This window comes from Micropterus salmoides, unplaced genomic scaffold (genome assembly GCF_014851395.1).
Source record: "Micropterus salmoides isolate LMB-PRFRI ecotype aquatic unplaced genomic scaffold, ASM1485139v1 Ms_hic_scaffold_6, whole genome shotgun sequence".
In the NCBI taxonomy this organism is placed as follows: Eukaryota; Metazoa; Chordata; class Actinopteri; order Centrarchiformes; family Centrarchidae; genus Micropterus; species Micropterus salmoides.
The window spans coordinates 36,599,297-36,618,260 of record NW_024044348.1 but is presented as its reverse complement, the minus strand read 5'-3'; the positions used below and the strand labels follow the sequence as shown (position 1 = coordinate 36,618,260).

Here is an 18,964-nt window from a genome sequence, read left to right as displayed (position 1 = left end):
ATGGACACAGAGAAAACATCAACATCATGTCTGAGTAATTTTACTCTCATTGAAACCCTCCAAATGTATTTACATTTAACTTTTACCCCCTTTACATGCTGAAGTCTAAAACCTGTGGCCTTTCTTTGATAATAATAATAATAATAATAATAATAATAGTAATAATAATGTATCATTGGGGATTTCATAATAAAGCCAGAAAGTTTTTAGTAGATGATGATACTGCCGCATTGTGAACCTTCTGCATGTCACTCTTGCTGAATTTTCTCTGTTCATTAGACTTGTAATACACTTCATCATCTTTGTAGGAACATGCAATTAAAATGCAACCTATGAGATAAAAAAAGAATACTTTAAATCATGTAATTACGCCTTAAGGCCAGTAAAGAAAAAAAGAAGAAATGTATTTTATGTCATGCAAAATCATATCAAAATGGTACCAGTTGTGTGTGTTTGTGTGTCCATGTGTGGGTGTTTATCTGAAAAAACATATCCGTATATGGAAGAGCCCACGAGACGTGTCACCCAGGCTACAGGTAAAGCAAGAAAGCAAACAAGTCCCCTACACAACTACAGAGTGCTGTTATGGCAACCAAGCCTTAAGGGAGTTCATAGAAATGTGCAAGCAAACACACACATTCATAGAGGAAGAGATAAAAGAGATCAAGATGTACAGAGACAAATTGAGAAGAGAGAATTTGCTATTTAATAAAAAAATAATCTCTTTCTTTTATTTCATTTCTGGACATTCTTTTCATTTGACTTATATGAATTTTGCAGTAATCTTCTTTTAAATACTTAATTTTCTTATTGTGTCATGTTTCGTCCCAGATACAGCAGTATCTGCTGTCATACTACCAGACTTCAGAGCAGCTTCTTTCCTCAAGCTGTGAGACTCCTTAATTCATCCTCAGCACTGCACCATGCAAAATACTTTATTTCTATGACTTGTTATTTATCCACCAATCTATTGTTAATAATGTTTGTATATAATGTTAGCTTTTTGTGAGTAGCATAAAGGGAACTAGAACTTCATCTCGTTATACAACCCTGTGATTTAAAATGATAAATACACCTACCTACCTACAGTGCCAGATTATCTAGAAAGCAAGTATGTTGTGTTGAGAATACAGGTACCTGTCAAACTGTGTTGATTTGTGCCATTCGCGTCAATAAGTTGGTAATACACTATCGATTAGACACAATTAATGGAATTTAGAATAAATAATATTTGCTATTTATCCCAAATAAATGCACTAAAATGCTCTCAAAAAGCATTTATCTGGATTTCCTTTTTTCTATACAAATTTGTAAAATTAGCTTTTAGTCCACAACCCTGTAAATATGTGTACAGTAGCTTAAATGGAAGCTGCTGGGACACAGTGGTCACTATTCACACGTTCCCTGCCAATAGACCCCTTTAGCAAGTCATTCAATCCTTAATCATGATATACAGATGGTGAATGGATGTCCATCTTAAAATGTGAAAAAAAGCTGAACAATGTTTTCAAGATTGAATGCAAGATGGGTGTGACAGAGTCAGCGCCTTATATCAAACTGCACTATGTAATGTCATGAAGAGTGTCCATGTTACTGCAACAGGATACACACACACCCCCACAGGATACATACAGTAACCATGGTGTTGGAAACAAATAACTGTGATTTTTGACAGCTGTGTGTGCAGGACATCATGTGACAGCTGCAGACATACACATTGGGCAGACACACATACATGCACATTTCCCCAATGTAAAACAGGCCATCCGCTATGTCTGGCATGCCTTGACACGGGCCACAATTGATTACTGTGATTTACAACATAACTCCCACACACACACACACATGCAGACACTCTCTGTCAGTTAGGTGTGTGTTTGCATGTGTATGTGTTTGTGTGTACTGGTCTGCATTTGTATCAGGTCTATTGAATCCATAAACACTGAGTCTTTTCAGTACTATGTCTAACTTTGTTTCCTCTGGGACAGGATGCGACAAACATTTATCTCTGTCACACTCTGTCACTGTTACCCTGACACATCCTATATATGCTGTTAAAAAGTCTTGTTTATAAAATCAGTTAATATCCAGGCTTCTTTAGAAAAGTACATTGAACCCATGTGTGTTTTTAATTATAGACACTCAAATCCTGTAGCAACATTGCTCTTTTAACAAAGGTACTCAATGACATGGTGTTTAACTAAAAATACCTCAAGTGTAAGCGTATAGAAGGTTTTTCCAGGCTTGATCACATTATCTCTGTGAGAGAAAAACAAATCATACACCACACAAAAGTACATTTGTACCCCATCACCCAGGGCACTAGGAACAAAACAATGGATTGCATTTATCTAGCGAGATGCTGACAAATTTGACCAGACAGATTTTTACACATGCACAGACACCAAAAGGAGGCAATTTGGGGTCTTTGAATAAGCTCAAATTGAAGGGATATGAAGAAATGACATTAAATGATTACTTTTCCACTGTATTTTAGTTTTGGACGTAACAGATGTTGATGAATGAGATGTTTCATTCAAAAGCTGAAAAAAAGAGACATGGTTTGGCATGGCTTCTATATTTCAAAGAGTACTATTTTTAATTTTATGCTTTGTGCACTACCAAACAAATCTGTTAGTCAATGCTCATTAATTTTAATATACAAATATTTACATCCCCTACGAAGTTACCAGCTTGTAAGTTAAGGCCTCGAGATGCTCCATAATTTTAACAACATTTCATTTTTACTTTGAGCCCAGCAATCATTTTTGTTGAATTTCTCATATGATGGATATCTCATTTCTCTTTAATTCCAGAGTGACAGAGCTTCTGCTTCCCATCTTGGAAGTCAAAGTGGGTGAATTCATCAATTTTAATCACCAAAATTCTTGAGATATGTAATGGTTGGCTTGGCTTAAGCCATGTGGTGGCGAGTCATACAGCACAGCCAAGTAAAATGAAGCCCATATGACATAAGGGAGTTATTTTAACATTATTGACATTTAATGAGAGTTCAGGAATGCTCAACAATTAATAGATTTCTCAGAAACACTCACTTAGTGTGGTTTTAAATATGTGGTCTTAGTACACCCAGATTATACTTAATTCAGGGTTAGACCTCTCTAGAAGTAGATTTTTCAGAGACTAGAAGAGAAACATCACTGAAAATTGATTCTATTGTCATGCTTTTAGATATGAGGGTAACATATTTCAGAGTTGTAGCTATGTATGAGGAGGCATTTAACAACTGATGGTGAGGAGAGGTTATATGAATTGAGACTGGATATAACCTGGGGCAAGGTTTGAGGCAAAATCACTCCTGGGAGAGTGTCAGAAAAGGTAGGAAGCGAAATATTTAATGCTGACTGTTGCTCTTTCTGTCTCCCTTCTCCTGGTCTGTGTATTTCATCGTTACATGTCTTCCTTCCACTCTCTCCCTCTCTCTCTCTTGCTTCCTAACTACGTGGGTAAGTTATCTGTCAATCTTTTGAGTCGTCCTATCTGTCCCCATGTCTTCAAACCTACCTCCATGTCTTTATCAACATTGCATCCATGTTAAAATGTGTCAAAATAGCACAGACGTCCAATAACAAAGCATTACTATGGTTAAGATGGAGTAGGCCATTCCTCCCAGTCTCCCCCCTCTATGCCACATTAGCGATGGAACCAAATTCCAAAGGTGTCGAGATTCTCATGAGCCCCCGACTGAACGTCCCCAGAGAGCAAGAATCTATGCAACTACATGTTGCTAACAGGAAGTCTGGCCACCTATGCAATTTGGAGTATGTGGCCTTCTTGGAGTCTCTCTTCCAAGACCCATCTAGAGACTCTATAGTGATATATGGTTGTGCTAGCAAATAAAACACAGAATCAATAATAACAAAATAAAACAGGGGGAAAAAGTTCCTTATTAAGGGATATATTTCTTTCATGCTAACACAACTGGTAACATTAGCCAGCAGAACACTCTAGAAAACACATTGCAGACACACAATTAGAAACTAGCTAGCCAAGCAACATTAAGGCTACAAACAATGACTAATACATCATTCTCTTCAAGGAACAGACTCTAGTCGATACTCAGCACTCACTCCATTCAAAGAGAACACCTGCCACTGTGACAACGAAAATATTTAATCTTCAAATATAAGAAGATAATTATTTCAATCATGAATTCCAGAAAGTAAGAAGTCATCTGAGAACATTCTTCACATTCAAAATAAAACATGGTTAGTAATGGGTACAGATGTGAATGAATCATGCCAATTACCTTCTGTAATATATATATATATATATATATATATATATATATATATATTATAGATCTATGTTTTTTTCATAGATGCATCATTCATTACCCATTCTAGAGAAATGTCATGCAGTAATGTTAGAATGATTAAGAACAGATCTCTTGGAAGTGCACTGAAGGTAGGTTACATGATTTAAGACTGCATCTTATATTTAGTAACAACCAGGGAAATATAAATTACCTGCTAGTGCAGCAGGACCATTTCAAATATCCTAAAATTAGCCTGATATGTTAAATACAAGATTTACTGTGTATTTCTCTCCCATGCTGTTGTTATGTCTCAAAGCCTGGCTGGTTGTGTGTACAGACTGTTTGGTTCCACCGGTGTGCTAGCTCTGTATAAACTCCAGATAATAAATGATGGTGAGGGACGTCAAAACATATGGGGACCCAGCTTGGGAGATCAAAGAGATGGCACAGAGGAGAAGGCTAGAGATCTTGTCTGATACTTCAACACTGATTGTAAATGCACATCTGAAGGCTAAGATGAGTCTGCAAGCAAAAACATGCAAGAACAGATTGATGATAAACACAAAAACAGATTACCTTAAGAAGTATATATATATATATATATATCCTTCTACAAATGCAAAATAAATGTAATGTGATGATTTTACCATAACCAACTTGAATCACTTTGTCAAAAGAACATGGATGGATATTAAGGGGACACCAACAGTACACTGCCATGCTGGTAAAACTTTGTAAGAGTTGTAGTTTCTTGGATGTTAACAAAATAATTGTTGTTTAACTTTAATCGGGAAAGGTTCAATTTGGAATTACACGTGCTGTAGTATGTACTCCTTTATGTCAGAAGAAGCTTTCTCTGTCTCTTTATAGGGTGTCTTAAAATTAGTCCCACAGTAAAAGTGATACATGCACAGTAGGGTCTTCAATGGATTAATGTAGAACGTTTCTAGATGCAATGGGTGAAGGTGACAAAAAGACCATTGTGAAAGTTCAAATATACACACAATCAAATAGTTTGTTTGACATGTCGTCCAACCACATTGGATGCTTGCCATCACAAAGAGGCCCAAGATGTGATGACTTTTTAAAAATGGGGATAAAAGTGCGCACATTTTGGACAGTCTTGTCTCGTTCGTGGTGTTGCATGTGATAGAAGTAGCTGGGTAAATGTGCCCACTTTCTCTCCTCTCGCCCATTTTGTCACATTGTCAGAAAACAAGGGGTAGGGCTGGGGGCATCGACAAGCATACTGACGCATTGGTTTATCTAGCTAAATCAGACGTCTGTCACGTCATTAGGTGCGTACTATATGACTGCGGCTAACTTTCGCTGACTTGCTCCTGTGAGATTATAATGTCATGTGACACGGTGCCAGCAAAAGACGGACACAATTTCTAACCAGCATGACTTATGTTAAATACAGTACGCATCATGTTTAGTCAGCACTGCGCAGTCAAACGCACCTAATCTCTCCTCTCTTTTCTTCTCCCATTTGTCCCCCTCATGGTAAAACTGTTCAAAAAAACATCACATGCCAAAAATAAGCAACCTGTGAAACAGTGACAGAGCATGTTAGTATTACTCAGTCTGGTCTCTGCATATAGCTGCGCAAGTGCAACTGGAGGTGATGGATGAATCCACACCAGTATGAAGAGCACTTTCTTTCTCTCTGCCAGGCCTTTCTTAAAAAACCCTCTCTCCCTTTTCCTGCCCATCTCCTCCTAATTAAATGGAGCAGTGCCACTGACTAACAGGAGAGCCTGTTTTATCAGCACTCACTCATTCCACTTCTCTACGTCTCCCTGAGTGTTTGAGGCTTCCGCAAAGTCTGTTGTCATCAAATGCAAGATTTGTTAGAAGCAAGGTGGAATCTTAAAAGACAGGTAAAGACACATTTAGCATGATGCAAAGTAAGCGTGGCGACAAAGAAAGAGTCCTCATGTTCTCACCTTTCTGTCCCCCCTCCCGCCCTCCCTCCCTTCCTAGGAAAACTCAGGACCAGCAAGGGTCATATCTTTTTAATTATCTTTCCCGCCTTTGATTAATTATTCTGCGTGACAACGGTGCGTTCGTAATGCTTTTCACCTGCCGCCGCTGACTGACGGCCCCTCTGTTGAACTCAAAAGCAAACAGCTGCTGCCATGATCGCCTAGCAACCGGCCGGTGATGGATGAGTACAAGAGATGGATGGCCACAATAAATCACCACGTCTGCTGTGGCGCTATAGAAACCTGGGAAGAGGGAGAGAGATGGAGGGGAGGGAAGGAGGGAGCATGCCAAAAAACACTAAATGAATCGTATTTTAAATGGTAACATGCATGTGGAAGGAGTTTTGGGAAGGAGCCGTTGAGTTTGTTTTTCTCTCTTCCTTCATTTTCTTTCTTTACTTTTACACCTCCTCTTGTTTTAGTATGGATTCATAATAAGTCAGTCAGAAAATCAGTGAAGAGATGACAAAGCTAAATGAAAATTTTAATTACAGAAATCATTGTCAAGAGTTTACTACATCTTGTCGTGAAGTGGATGCAGTGGCGATAAGACATATCCATACCATATGATAGCAGTAGATAATCCAGATTGTGGCATAAAATCACTTTTGATCACCAGTTTAAAACAGAACCGTTAAAATAAAAATTGAAACAATATATTCCACTGCAGCCTGATCTGTTAATGCTGGTGATACAGTATCTATGATGGTGCCCAAAATGTGATAGTATGCACTGTAAGATATGAACATAAAACAACATATATGTTAGTTATAAGTTTTGCAGCAGTGCATAGAAACATGCAAATACATTTTAAAAATATATTTTACAATATCACAATATTTTTTTATTTATGTAATTAAATATTCAACCTACATAACAACAACTGTAGTGTAAATGTTCTTTATAAATAGGTATTTTTCTTACAAGTATTCCTTTCATTCCATAAAACATCTGGGGTAAAATATTACAGTAATTAAAGTGATCTTTTAGCACTTTGGACCAGCAATCATCTAGTCCACCTCTTCACTGACTGTTCCAACATATTGAATACTGTAACACAAACTCAACATGTGTTATTTACTATGTGTACATGCAGGCTCGACAAGGAGTATTTGTATAAACTGAACTCCAAACACTCCAAAATAACTGTTTGTATTATCAGAATTTGATCAGGTCCAGCAAACATTTTAAAACAAGTCTGAAAAATCCTTGTCATTTAACACATTTTCGCCATTCATGTGTGTGGGAGGCCAGCAGGATGTCAGCCAGCTCAGTCAGGGAATGATTCTAATGTGCATGCTCTATGGGCCCAAAAATGCGGAAGCATGGTGAAGGCTGAAAACTTTTTTGGCATATGTGCCTAAAGAGCAACTTCCATTGGAATGAATGGTGTGCTATCTTGGGACACGGTCTCTAGTTCTCTTTAAAGAGCAATCCAACAATTAATCATGGCACTCCTATTACATTGTCAGACAATGGACAGCTAAGAAAAGGTATGAAAATCAATGCAGCGGGTGTGTTACCCGAGTAGTGGCTAACGTAGCCTTGTTAGCCTCAAGTAGACATGAGAAGCAGGCTACTGAGGTCTGGTAAGCTCCACAACCCCACATTGATTTTGAATTTCAAACTAGTAGTTTTCAGTCACAACCGACGCCGATTCAAGTTCACGCAGGCCTGCTCTAGAGTCCCAAAAATCTAATGAAAATTTGTTATTAGACTACTTTGGACCACGTAAAGGGTTTCAAAATATTGCTTGAACTGATTCCTTTAAGTAATGGGATTATTACTGTCCATTTAACCTACATTGTCAGATGGAAGAAAGGTTTTTGTTGAGACCCCGACTGCCCCCTCTTCCTCCCAACTCCCTCCCTTCACCTGCCTTATCCTCACACACACACACACACACACACACACACACACCACAAACACACTCAAAGCTGTAGCTCTGGTTACAGCTCTGGTTACAGCTCTGTAGCGATCCAGTCTAAATAATATAGCAATGATGAATGGCAGGGCCAGATTCATATCCATCAATGGGCTCGTTTTTTAAGGAGCATCCATCTTCAAAAAGGCCTCCCTTTGAATCAGGGAAAAGTGAAGAGAGAGCGAGACTGCACTGCCCAAAACCCATGGGAGAGACTTGTGTACGGTTGTGTGTGTTTGTGTGTGTGTGTGCGTGTGTTAGATAAGACATCTTGACTGCGACATGCCTGCAAGCAACCCCCAAGACACATGAGCATGGGAGAGAGACATACACAGATTGTTATTGACACGCAAACACAAATGCGTGCCTGCACATGCGTCAAGGAGATTAATGGAGGTATGATTTACAATCTATACTTACTTATGATATGAAATGTGAGTAATTGTGTGTAAAATACTATTTAAAGTTGCTATATCAATATTACACGCAGACACCGATCACCCATAGGGGATATGGAAAAGAGCCGGGCCAAAACATTAGTGAAACTAGTCCAGCCAATTTTTTTCCTCCACTCCCCCAACTTCTCACTCACTCACAGCAGTAATCTCTGTCTGTTTCTCTCTCTCCCTCTCCATCCCTCACTCCCTTCCTCCTTCCCTGGAGGAGTGGACCTCAGAGGCAGAAGGAGGACCTGCCCTACACACTGAAACACACATATGTCCTTATATACACACACACAAATGTGTAGGCACACACCGCCACGCGCTCCCACATACACACACGTGAGGCCCTGGCAAGGCCCTGTTTGATAAATGACACACGTCATTGTGTCAGGAGAGAAGGGTGGGTCTGTGATGTATGGTGCGGACGATGAGAGGGGGAAATCGACTGTTTGGCAGTGAGACGGCGCTCGTCTACTCGCTGCTCTCCTCCTCTGGTTTCTGGAAACCTCCAAAAGCACGCACCAAACGTAAATGTATCCACATTCACTTTACCCGTGAACACACAACACATCAATGCACAGTCTAACATAAACGCGCGTGCATTCATGAGCTCAAACCCGCACCAGATATCCTGTCTGGGTAAATGTGTTTGGGGCAAAGAAAAGGTCCCTCTTTTTTCTTTAAGTTCATCCTCTTTCTGGGGGGGGGGGTTCTCTCTTTCTTTGTGTGCCACTTTCTTTCTTTTTTTTCAAGCTGTTTGCTTTCACTGGCTGAGTTACAGAGAGAGAAGTTCATCAAGGAAAAACAGAAGAAAAGGAGACAGAAGTGACTGCTGGATCTGGGCAGGCTAGCAGCGAGAGGTGTGGAGGGGGGGGCTACGGTATCAATCACAGTCCTTTGGCTGTTTGGCCAGAGATACTAGTATTTCAAATATAACAACCAAACCTAGGCAAATAGCCTTAACATGGGGGTGAAACCTGAGCACCCCCCACCACCACCTTGAAACTTCTCATAAAGTGGAGAAACAGGGAGCTAAGGCTTCTGCTTTGTATTTTCCCCCCTTTTTCCTCGTCAACAATCTCTCTCCTGCCTCTTTTCTGTCTCAGTCGCTAGCAAGCGAGGTGGCTGACATCTGCAGAGTGCATTTAAAGACAAAAAAATGTGTCAGAGGAGTGTGATGCACTCTTTTGCACGCATGCACACACACACACCACACACACACACACACACACACACACACAGGCGGCCCCCCTTGCTCTGTTTCATTAGCTCACTGGCAGGGTGGCACTTCTCAAGCTCATTACTGAGGAAGGATTTATGGCGTGGCAGCCAGTGGCGGAGAAAAGGCATCTGTCAATAATTGCAGGGAGCAGCAACTCCCATCTCCACCAGCTTTGAAATCTCATTAGGTATGCAGTTATCAGGCATAAAGATCAAAAACATTACTCAGCTCCGACAGAAACCGACCAAGAAACATTAATTAGCAACAGGCCCTCGCAGTATAAAATAAAACAGCCTTCCTCCTCACTTCTCTCATCTCTCTCTCACTTTTTTCTCTCTTTCAGCATGGTTAACTCTCTCTCCTCCTCTCTCTCACCTGCCTCCTTGCTCTGTTAACCCTCTGAGAACACACAAAATAGAGGTGAGTATGCTGGTTTGCACATACGTTTCCTACCACACCCTTGCACCAGACCATATCAAACCATGCATTCCCTGGTTGCGTCTCAAACCTTCAGATTACACACTCGCAGACTTGCAGTGTTGTAGCTGGTGAGGATAATCCCCAGCATCTGAAACTGATCAGAACATGAAACCAGGATGAAGGAAGAATGGGAGGGCATGTCAGTGTTGTGGCAGTGACTGAGTAGTGACCATTCAGCAGTGTGCATATATACGTGTGTGTGAGTGTGTGTGTGTGTGTGTGAGGAGAGAAGAGGAAGGCGCTGTCAGCTTGAAAAGGATGTCAGCTTGGGCTAGCCCTGATTACCAGGGCCTCAAACGGGTCCTCGCTGGCTCCCTTGCCTTTCATCACAGCCACTGTAACACACACACACACATACACACACATACTCATGCACACAGGCGCACACACACAAGACTGATGGCTGCCAGTCTCGTCTAGGTTCAGCCAAAGCCTCCGTGGGAAAGGGAAGCGAAGGGCTCTGATTGTGCGAGCATGCACACAAACACACACATAAACACACTTTGCAGACATAAAGGCAACCCCCACTGAGGGTAAGAAGAAACCCAGACCTGGAGCCAAGCCCAGATGACAGTCAAAAGATGCACACGCACACACATGCACGCAATCTCACACACACACACACCTTGTCTTGAAACCGTCTCATCCCCCTACTGGGCCTGCAGCTCCTTAAACTCCATGAGCCTCTTCTACACACATGCGCGCACACACACACACACACACACATTTTCCCCTGTCTCCTGAACACAGCAGGAAGTATAACAGGCTGTACATACTATAAAATATAGCTAACCATAAACAGAGGCCACTTGTCTTGTTGGAAACTACTGAATACTTGGCTCATTACTAAAAGATTTCTCTCAAATGTTTCTCCACATTTCTTAAAATGATTGAAAGCAAAGAGCCACTTTATGACCCAGAACTTGATGATGAGTATGACCTGATTGATTTCAGGAGGTGTTCTCATGAGTCCTTAGTCAGAACACAGACCACCCCCACAAAAAATGTCTTTAATCCAGCGGGTCTGGTCCACAGTGTGGCCTACTGTAGGACTGTAGCAGTAAATACACATATATCTGCTTAGTGTCAGCACAGGAAGTATGTGTGTGTGTGCAGGGATCTCACTCCACTCACACCATTTCCTGTTTTAGCCGTTTTCCCAGGATGCCTCCGTGTGGGCCTGTCAGCCAATTAGACCTCACAGCAAGGGGCTGCTGGTTGGATAAGGACCAATAACCTTTGGTCTCTATTATTCCATGTATGTTTAAAGTCTATTACATAGTTTAACAGTTTTTCTAATGGGAACAAACACAGCCCATGAGTTTTATTCTGACGCAAAGTATGAACATAATTAAATCAATAGCTTCGAAATCTCATTCTATATTCAAACTAGTTCATAGATTTCCACTGGCCTGTACATTTGCATATTCAAACTTGAGTGGGTCCAAAATGCTATTGTATAGTTGGCCTTGACACACATAAATGTGACATTTTTACTCCTTCACACCATGCCAATATACACAGCATTTTCTAAATGTTTACACATATTTATTGTTTTTTTATTTTTTTATGTTTAGCTTCTTTTTTAAATACTTGTTTTTTTAATCTTGTTCTCATTAGTATTCTTTATTGCAGACCGGCCAGTGTCAAGAGTATGCCACCCTACATTTCAGTGCACGCATTGTATGAGCGCGTGACTCAGGTCACAGCTATTTTAAGATATTTCCTCTGATTTGTTTGCTACATTTATAAGGACATTACTAAGAATAATGTAACAGACATGTCCCAAAGAGACACAAAGTAATTATCTTAATAAATCTACTTATTCTTATTCCTCCTCTCCTTCTTGCTAGTGGAAAAAAAAATCATCAAAAATGTATTAGAATGCGTAGATTTAAAAAAAAAACTTTAATTCTTAATTCTTAATTCTTCATTGAGCAACCATCCTCAAACATAGGTTTGGTTGCGTCGGATGTTTACTTGATAAACAGAACTTCATGCCAAAAATGTGTAAAAACATGCAAATTCTTTAGCATATTTTTATGCTTGCATGTGTCCTAGGCTCAACAACTTCTGCTGCACTCTTTGTACCCACCCCTCTACAGACACAATCCATGGCTCACTCCTCACAAAATAATCTTTGGGGAGGAAGAGGAGAAGAGGGAAGAGACAGAGAGAGGAGAGAGAGGGCAAAGATTTGGGGGAGAGAAAAAAATGAGGAAAGGATGCAGCCTTGTGAGCCAATTTAAGAAATAACTGCTGATGCATCAGCTATTGACTGTTTGAGCGCTCGTGATAACGCTCAAGGCGAAACTGGGAGCAAAATGACAGCATCAACTGCCTGCAATAAAGTGCAGTGCGCCAGACCAAGGGAGCTCTAATTGACAGCTGTCAAAGTAATGGGAGCCATGACGGAAGATTCTGGGAGAGGGAGAAAAAGAAACACTGTTTATAAACCATCAGCCACTTATCCTCAAGGAAAGGAAGGAAGAGCAGAGGGAGCCCTAGTTCCCCTCCCTCCCTCTCTCTTCCTCCCTCTTCCTCTGCCTCTCTCTCTATGATTGTCGTTTGTCTACTTGCCTGCTTTTTTATTCGCTTCTACTTTCTCTTGCCCGTGCACATAATCTTTTTTACAATCTCATTACCTTTCTGTCTTTCCCTATGATAGAATATTTAACTATGCAACAGTTCTCCCACTTTATATCTTCTCTCTCTCTCCCTCCTTCTCTTGGTTCATTGTGGCAGAGCGTAGTGGGGCAGGAGCAGTGAGAAAAGCAGAAGAAGGCCATAACTAATCACGATGTCAGTTAGCTGCCTGGGAAAGACTCATTCAGTACAAAGTAATGCAGGGAGCAGGACTGAGACCCAGACCCAGAAAAGAAGTGTTTTCAGCTCTGCATACATGCAAAAGTTAAACAAAGACAGGGAAGATTTGGGGTTTAAATGTACAATTATTGGAGCTGCTGGGGAGGCAGAAGTGGTCTTTTAGATTAAAACTAAGTTCGTGGAGCCAGCTAAGCACAACTGTAACAGCAAGTCAGCTTGCTGGTAAAACTGAATGTCATAAAATTATGTTCCCAGTGCTTCTTTTTGCTTGTGAGAGCATAATACAAAGCAATGTCTACTTCTGACGTCTCATCACAGGTTACATATCTGTAGGTAGTAAACAGTTCAATTGAACAGTGACTTTCCTTCCTCATATTGTTTCATTTGAATATGTTTTTGAGTCCTGAACAGATCAAACTATGAAGTAAATCCCAAAACAAATATCAATTTGTGTCGCGGAATTTTGCTTTTTATTATTTCTTACCCGTAGAATTGTCTGCCGACCTCATCGCTTAAACTTGTGACCCCCCAGGTTGGGAACCACTGGCATATAAAGAACTCTAGCGATCATGTTTTTTAAAAATATGTTTAAAATCAAACTAACAATTTAAAACACAAATCAAAAATGTGCTTAAAAACACTTCAGATGAGAATTTGGTGAGTACAATGAATGGACAACAATATAAGGCTGATTATCACAATTTTTTTGCCATGTCGACTTATTTTTAAAAGATCATGGAAAGTCTGCATCAAGTTAAAAATCTTTATCCTCCATCTTAGTATCAGACAATTTATGACGTGGATTATAATATAAAGCATATTTAATATTTTCACAACTAGACTCCAGACCAATCTGAATGTGATGCTGTAGTTTGAGCAAGTTAATGCAGTAAACTGTAATAAAGAAATCTGTAACCAGCTGTTAACCCATTGATAATCTGAAACAAAAAGACTAAGACTGTTTTTGATTTTATCCCATATATGACAATATGTCAAACTAAAGGAAACAGAAGCACTGTTTATTCAGTTATCTCAATAAATAATGTTAAGGTTTGGGGAACCATATACATTTACTACACTTAAAACATTTAAAAGTGAAGTAAATGATCGGATTCCTCAAGCCGATCTGTCGGCTGGAACTAGTTACATCTGAGAAGTTGGAGTCCGGTGGGAATAAGTCAGAGCAAAAACATAAAAGAAGACCTTTTGTATCAATGGACTGCAGATGGAAAAATTTCAAGCGCTGTTATTCATATAGATACACTTTATTAGAAGTTGTAGTAGAGGACTTTCACTTATCATTTTTCAGTAAAGGACTAACGAGTCTTTTAGGTCTTTCATATATTCATACATTAATATATAGATATGAAATGTATGTAAAACTACTAGACAAAAGGTAATGGTTAAGACACTTGATTGATTGTATGATATAATAATAAACAAAACTATTTTACCAGATTAAAACTGGCATTTTGTATAGCTCATAGCGGGCAGAATTCCAGTTAAAAATGTGGGCTATTCACAGCCGAACAATGTGAACGTGTGTGTATCTGCATTGTGAGAGTGTACCCGCTCCCTCCTGGGAATCTGTGAGTGTGTGTGTGTGTGTGTGTGTGTGTGCGTGTGTGAGAGAGTTAGTATATCTAAATGGGCCACTGCATCTCGACTTAGATCCACCGTGAGTGCAACGTTAACACACATCAAGCATGATTAATCTCTCGCTCTCATCTACAATCAATCACATGCACACACTCACAGACACACACACACACACACAGGCAGAGAAATCACAGAAATCAGCTGCTTTTCCTCCTCGGCTGCCATCTATCTCCTGTTGGACAGAACCAGATCTGTCTTGATGTTAATATTTACATAAATCATGGTTAGCCTCTTTGGACACCATGCTGATGATAGGTGTTTCTGAAAAATCAACGCGGGTGAAAAATCCTCTCACTCTGGGAAAGTGTCATTGAGTAGCTAATAATGACCAGTGTCAACATCATCAATCTGCAGTGAGCTCATAGGAAGAAAATACACCTTCACACACACATGATGCTATGCTAACCCCACGCAGCTGCTACTGCTAAACATCCCTCATTTTAAATAAACTACACACCTTTGAAAGTATAGATTTTGTAGTTGCACATGTGAGTAATCCTGTAAAATTTTGAAGCTGTGACAAAATACAGGTAAAACAAATATACTAGATGTTTGATGTTCAAGCTTCCTCTCCCATAACAATGATCTGTTTGGTTTAGCCTGGCTTTGAAGGTCTCAGACCAAAGGCCACCGCTCGCCTCAGCTTTGTCCATTTCTGATGTCAGGAGCACTGAAAAAATAAATACGCCTGCTCAGAAAACACAACCAACTCGTAGTTTATCCGGTCCATGAAAAAGTCCTCACTGCTAATTTCAGGAACGGCCTGAATTAGCTTCCTACCCAACTTGCACCACACATACTCATACTACGCCACCACCGTCCAAAACCTCACCTATGGTGGGGTTGAAAATTTGAAAAATGGGAGGGGGTTGATTACATCCAACTATGCCGCAGACCTAATTGGCAAGCGTGACAGTGTGCAGAGCTTGTCATCTCCAATCATTAGGCCTGTCAGAGATCCATCAGATGCTTGGCTAATTAGGAGAACGCTAATGAAGCTGGCAAAACAACTCCTCTTCTTAGACAGCTGAGTGCGTTCCGTCGCTCGGGTGGGAAATGTATGTGGTGTTGGTGGTGGAGAGGTTTGTTGGAAAAGAAAGAGGAAGAGCGTGTGGGCTCAATGCAAGCATAGAGATAGATGTAGACTTTAAAGTAAGAAAATATTGGTTATTTCCTTATGCTTGTACCCTAGCCAAACCCTGTAGAGGAGCTGACTGAGGTGGATCTACATAAGGTCTGTTTTTATAAAACCCAATTAGGAACACATGAAAAGCTCCAAATCAGCAGATTTAAATGAACTTTTCAATAAACACACTGACCTTTAACCAGATATATGAGCTTTTGTAATTTGAACAAATTTGATGGTTGACTGAATCACTGAAGGTCAGTGTTATATACCTGTTGTCTTTAACCACAAACACTTCAAGAATGCTTCGCTTTCTGGGTGCAGAATAGAGAGACCGAATCGGTGACATAAAAGAGAAGAAAAGGAGAAAGAGAGGAAGATATTTTGCTGTGAAAATAAAACTCAGGGTTTGAGGTACTCCACCCCCCCCCAATCAAGGCCTATCATTTGCCATCCTCCCATAACTCTTGCCATCACTACGGCGCAATCAATTTGTCATCACTCTTTGTGTGCCATGCAGTTCTCCTCAACCTTATAACTTGCAGCTGTGAGCAAGGGAGGGAGGGAGGAGGAGGAGGAATGAAGGGTAAAAAAAAAAAAAAAAAAAATAGGAAGCTGCCAATAGTCTAAAATGAAACTCCTCCTTCGCCTGCCTCATGTTTGTTCTCGTCCGCTCATCAAAGAAATAAATGCCTAATTTTCTCTCCCACTCTCACTGCCGGCACACTTACTCGCTCATTCCGGCTGAATAAAAAGGCTTTCAGTCACCCCACTATGCATCTATCCATCCATCCATCCATCCATCTATCCGTCTGTCCACCCCACCCCCCCACCCCGCCATTGTGTCCATTAGTGCTAAAACATTTTGATCAAGTAAGGCCCTGGGCTGAGAATACATAAGACTCTCTCTCTCTGTGCCAGCCTCTGATTGACCATTAGGGCCATTGATGAATGTGGCTGTCAGAGGGCAGACAATTAAATCAAATATGAAACAAAGTCTCTGTGACGGGCCCTTCTGATGGAGCAAACCAGTCTTCCGCCTCACGATTAGGCTAATAGTTACATTTTTCATACCACTCTATGTGGTACGTGGGTGTGTGCAAAAAGTATTGCATGCTTGTTTATATGTACTATAAAGTCATTGCAGCATGTCCTCTGTTCATACACCGCTGCACTTATTAATTATGTCTGTGTGTGTGTGTGTGTGTGTGTGTGTACTGGTAGGCTGTAGGCAGATTGTGGAGACTACTTCTTTGAGAGTTAAACAAAGTTGCAAGCAAGAACATTTTATTGTAAGCCATTTTACCTCAGCACGCTAAGGTAACACAATGCAAAGAAACGCTAAAGGTCATGCATAAATCATTACTAACTCACTAGAAAAATTCTGAATGTCACTTAGTGTTTCAAAGCCATATGTACTACAAACAAAAGCTACAAAAAAAGGATGGATGTTATTTGTTTAACTGACTCAAAGTCTCAAAATTCAAAAATGAACAGAAATTATTAGTAACACTTAAAATCTCCTCCGCATCAAGTGGGAGTGCAAAATAAAAGAGTTCAGTTCTTTATCCACGGCAAGTCTGGGGCGAAGGGGGGAAAATGTAAGACATCTAGCTAAAAAAAGTGCGGACAAAACAGATACAAAGACGCAATTAAACTGATGGTGTTAATGGCAAGAAGTTTGTGAGGCCAGATGTGACTTCAGCAGGCCCTTGTTTGCTACCAGAATGAGCAAGGGAGGGTAGACAGGAGGGAGGAGGGTGATTTATTGACACTTATCGGGAATGAACAGATCAAAAGCTCGGCCACATGACAGGTGATCAATCAAGCATCAAATCAAAGATGGCAATTGTCCATTAAAGCTCTCTTCCAGTATACACTCCCTCCCCGGGCTGTGAAATAATCTTTAGACTAGAAGAAAAGTCTTTCCCAGAAACTGAAGGGAATGGGAGAAAGAAAACAGACCCAACCCTGATGAAAAACAAGGATGGAAAATCTCTAAGAAATGTTGAGGTTACTATATTAAAGTTTCAAAGGAATAGAAAGTGATGACTAAAAGAATCGTTTTTATGTGAATATTGTGAAAATATACTAATATGATGGGGGATAAAATATACTAGAAAACACAATAAGGTCACTAAAACCCAAAATTGTGCATCAAAACACATCGCAAATTCCTGCAGAGAATATTACAGCAACATGATGGTGTAACAGAATCAGTGGTAGGCAATCAAACACACAGGGACACTAAAGTAATATTTCAGTGAGGACAGAATGGAGAGAAAGATGCTGATCAAATATACAAAATAAGATTTGTAATTTATGGGGATGTTTTTTAAAGTTATTCCGACTTCCCAAAAAGAAATCAGCACGTATCAAAGGTCTCCGTGACAGTCAGCTGACCCTGGGGCTCAACCGAACCGTTCTTCCGTTACTCCATAGTCAATTTCTACAAGTGGAGCAGTAGGAAGAGAAGGAGCACCGCAAAGGAGTAAAAAGATGTAGAGAGAGACATATGAAAGACAAAGTTCTCTGAGGCTAGGAGAGACAAATGAATAAGAGAGGAGAACAAAACACGCTTTTCACACTGACAGTCTTTACACCGAGGCTGACCTGTGACCCTTTTTGAGCGGCTAAAGGATGATTGCTCCAACTTCGGGGTCACACCTGTACATACCCACCCCGGTTTTTCATGACATACGTATGAAAAATACTAATAATCAACAGACTAATAATTATTTTGCAGTATCAACTGATATGAGTATTATTTCCTTTATTGATCATTGTGTCTACAAAACATCAGAAAATTGTAAAAACATTCCCAGCACAGTTTTTCAGAGGCTCTTTAAATGTCTTGCTTTGTCCAACCAGCTGTTAAAATTCTAGAGACATTCAATTTGCAGTGATATACAAAAGAGGACAGCAGAAAACACTTGTTTAGTAGTATGTTGTTGTTGTGCTATATTGTGAAAAGGACATAAAAGCGGCTGGCAACTACAAATGTTGGACATTTTGGC

At 40.2% G+C, this 18,964-nt stretch overlaps 1 protein-coding gene across 1 annotated transcript in view; it reads right to left on the bottom strand.

Annotated features, from left to right (window-relative positions):
• Positions 1–18,964, bottom strand: part of tshz3b (teashirt zinc finger homeobox 3b) — a 36,108-nt gene that overhangs the window by 16,129 nt on the left and 1,015 nt on the right. The window lies entirely within an intron of this gene.